Source organism: Poecilia formosa, unplaced genomic scaffold (genome assembly GCF_000485575.1).
Source record: "Poecilia formosa unplaced genomic scaffold, Poecilia_formosa-5.1.2 Scaffold107, whole genome shotgun sequence".
In the NCBI taxonomy this organism is placed as follows: Eukaryota; Metazoa; Chordata; class Actinopteri; order Cyprinodontiformes; family Poeciliidae; genus Poecilia; species Poecilia formosa.
In genome coordinates, this window is record NW_006800046.1 from 2,007,408 (window position 1) to 2,011,439 (window position 4,032).

A 4,032-nucleotide genomic window follows, 5' to 3' on the forward strand; every position below is an offset into this window, starting at 1 on the left:
ACGATCCAATATTCCAGCCAAAAAGCTTGACTGGAGGGCTGAGCATTTGATGCAGCTGCAGCGGAAAAGATATCCAACCAACTTAATCTGATGATTTTTTTATATATATATTTTTTTGATAAGTTCATGTAAGCATCTGGAAAATACGATGCAATACTCTTCAGGAAGCCTCCTCATATGCTAGGTAAGTTTGTGCCAAGTGACATAATGCATGAGAACACACAGACACACACACACTAATACCTGTTTCAGCTGTAGTAACAACTGTTGCTGCTCACATTTTCCAGCAGTTGCATGTGGAGCGTCTTTGCTCTGTGTGACCCTGGTTCTCCCCCCTCTCCCTCCATCTGCTCACTTGTCGGTTTGAAAGAAATGTTTCCGCTAGGTGTGCCATTTTCAAACGTATCAGTAAAGTGTTCTTACAAGAAAGACTGGAGTATTACTTATTTATCCACCGTTTCCTGAAACGCAACATGAAAGACATCTTTGAATTTAGAACCGCTTTTAATTATTCAGTATGTGTTTTTGACTTTTGCACAGTTTGGTAATTTCTGCCAATATCAGTGTATTCAGGTTATTCCTCAGTTGTGGAGTTATTTCATCAATTCATCATATTTTTGCTAAACTATTTGCTTTTTTTTTTTCCAGATATTCATATCTGTTAGTCGACGCACCGGCATATGCCAACAAATCAATTTCATCTCTCTTCACACCACAAAGCTGAAGTATTTTTTGTTTGTTTGTTTTTTACAGATCAAATCGAAAAGAGGTTCTTGTTGACATCAGTCATTTTGCTTAACAATGCCTGACAGACAATCACAGTGTTCTTTTTTTTTTTTTGTACTTTGCTGTAAAAGGAAGCAACATGAACATCGAAACTCTTCCTTAATTCAAAACCTCTGGACATGCTTCAGGCCAAACCTGGGAGTGCACCGCAAGTCTTTTCTTTTATTTTCTTTTTTACAACTTTGAACTGCGAGCAAATAAAAGTGAGTAAAGATGCCCCCCAAACCCAAACCTTGCAAGACATCCCAGATATTAACTGACTCAGAGCAGCAGAAACCTTAAAACTAGAAAAAAGGTTAAAACCCCAAACCCTTCAAACCCTTTTTTTTTTGTTTTTTTTTGTTTGACATTCAGGAAACAGAATGAGGCAAGTTTCTACATGTCTTACCTCCCAGGCAATATTCAAGGCCTTTTATTTGAAACTTGTGAGGGAAGAACAGGCCAGCAGACGTCGTACGTTCTGACACACATTCAAACTTTCCACATCCGCTCAAGGCAGCTCGAAAGTTCCAGTACTAAAGGACAATTTCAATCCAATTGCAAAAGCAATGATGCAAAGTGAAGTCAACTCTGATGACATGACCTGCTTGGCCCTGAGCCAGAGCCATACTTGGTATGACCGGCAGCTTTACCTTTCCTTTAGGTTTCTGATGCCCAAATGCAACGTCTAACAGTGTTCAAAATTGTTGTACAGTCTGGAAGTTAAGAGAAATGTGCAGGACTACTTTTGGGAGTTATGTAAAATGTCTAAAACAGAACTCTTTAGAAAGTGGGGGTGGGTGTACAGAGGGATTTCAAACAAATCTGGGTTGTTTTCTTGTGTGTGTGTGTGTTTGTCCATGTGTATTTGTCTACAGGAGAACACACAGGATGCGGAGGATCCAGCAACCTCTATAATGTGGAAAGCAGATGTGGCTTCCAGGTTTTTCCTTCCACTACATCCTTGGTTCTCCTTTCCGTGTAGGGACAAAAGGGGTCGAAATTCGAAGAGCCATCTCGTTTCTCAGACACGACTAGAAAAGATAAACATGAACTAGATCCGAGGAAAAAAAAGAGGGAGAGAAAAAAAAAAGAATCAAGGGATATCGGGAAGATTTTCCTGCTTGAGGGTGCTGGAAGGAAACCAGGAAGATCTACAGTAACATCTCAGCCTGCAGTGTGAGTGTGTGGGCCTGGCTAAGATATAAAAGGGAAAATCAGCATCGCATTTGCCAACAGCTATACTATTAAAGTGGTTTAAAGAAGTACTGTAGAAATCCAACACACAAAAAAAATACTTACAACTACCGTTTGTCAGATAATTATCTCCAATGGGAAACGATTTATTATGCCTCAGTTCCTTCGTTCTCAGTGAAATTTTTGCTATTTCGATGATCAGCTGATGCCTAATTTGTGTAAAAAAGAAAAAAGATTCCATGTCATGTGCAGTATAAGGCTTATTTAGAGTGTTGGAGTGTTGGACAATTTTCACAACTATATTGCTTTGGAAAAGCATTTATTTCTCTGGAACCTTTTTCACATTTCATCACTATATGCTATGTGTTTTACTTAGATCTTATCTGATAGATCTAAACCAAGTATAGTTACCAAACAGTGATGCAGAAAGAAAAGGATGCAACATTTTGAACCTTAACCCTTTTACATGCATATACCTAAATAAAATTATGTTGCCCTCAATAGTAATAAGTAAAGAGTCCACCTTTATTTATTTAATTTCTATAAATGAAGCTGTGAGCATCTGTAGAAGTTTTTCTCTTTTTTTTATGTAGAACATTAACAGACATACAGCATCATGAAGAACAAAAAGCACAAAAGACAGGTCCAGAATAAAGTTTAAGGCAAGATTAGGTTATAAATAAACATTTCCGGCTTCATACAGCCCACGAAATATGATTCAATTTAATTCACATAATATGATTCAATTTAAGATGTACCAAGACACCTAAAACTGACAGGCCAGGCAAGAAGAGAAGAAGGGAAGAGGGCCATTCTAACTTTATAAAGATTGGCGAGATCCACAGTTCAGGTGGGACAATCCGTAGACATGGCAACTGGTAGATGTCACTATTAAGGTAGAGTGGCGAGATGAAAATCAGTGGTGAAAAATGGAAACAGAAGCACTTTCCAGGTGATAACGAAACTGAACTTTTGGGCCTACGTCCAAAAACCCCATGCAGATAAAACTGCACATCCCCCTTCATAGGACCACCCCTATGATGACACAGGCAGGTGGCAGTGTCATAATGTGGGGATAAAGCTAAATGCAGGGCAATCCTGGAAGAAAACCTGTCAAGACGGTGCAAGAAAACAAAAAAATGTCCCCAGTGGGGCAAACCACACCAAACGTCCAACCAATTCCCAGCGTGGAAAGTCTTAAAAATTGATGTGCTCTGTTGAATCCAAAGCCTTCCAGTTGTAATTACACTTTTGAAAGGTAAACCACGGTTCAGATTTTTATTTATAAAATATACTTCCTCCCTTCACAGGTGTGGACAAAATTATTTTCAGTTAAGTCTGTTAGGAACCTCCAGAGAAAGTTACTGATCTGTGTGGCTGCAGCGCGACCAAGCAGGGAATGAGTTAAATGAATGAAGGCACAGTCGTTGGATCGCGCTTTGCAAACTGTTGCTTTGCGCTACTGTCAATGCAAAAACATCATTTTCCTTCTGCTTGAACAAAAACTTAAAGTAAGAAAACAGAACAAAACAAAACAAAAAAACTTACCTCCAACTGCTGATTGATCCACAACTTTGTGATTACATGAATCCGACATGCATTGCGTGTCAAGCATTCAATGTTGTTTCCCCCCCTTCCTCTTTTTTCCTGGACTCTTCCTTCACAAAGAAAGGACAGAAGAGAAAAAGTTGCTCCGGGATTGTCTGTGTCCAACTTTCCCCTCCCTCTGTCTCCCCTCCCGTTTCTGCACAGTCTACCTCCCTTGTGTGCAGTTTCTTATTACTTTTTTTTTCCCTCTCAGTCTATCTCTTCCCCCCTCTCTCCCCTCCATTTTTTTCCAGCACCCCTTCGTCTCTCTCTCCCTTTCTCTCTCTCCTTCTCTCTCTCTCCCTTTCTCTCTCTCCTTCTCTCTCTCTGTGTTTCTCTCTCTCGTATCTCGATGGGAGATCCCGGTGTTAAACGTGCGGTGACATCACCTTGTCCAGAATGCTGGAAAATGAGCCCGGGGGCATCTCTTTAATCTCCTCATCGAGCTGTTCTGGGTCTCTACCCCCTCTTTACCCTCTCCTC

The 4,032-nt window shown here is 40.2% G+C and overlaps 1 protein-coding gene across 1 annotated transcript in view; it reads right to left on the reverse strand.

Moving 5' to 3' along the window:
- LOC103143337 (collagen alpha-1(XVI) chain-like) overlaps positions 1 to 3,791 on the reverse strand; it is a 64,866-nt gene extending 61,075 nt beyond the window's left edge. The window contains exon 1 of the mRNA XM_007559820.2: positions 3,511 to 3,791. The gene's annotated coding sequence lies outside the window, so the exon portion shown is untranslated. The remainder of the gene's footprint in view (positions 1 to 3,510) is intronic.
- Between the last annotated feature and the right edge of the window lie 241 nt (positions 3,792 to 4,032).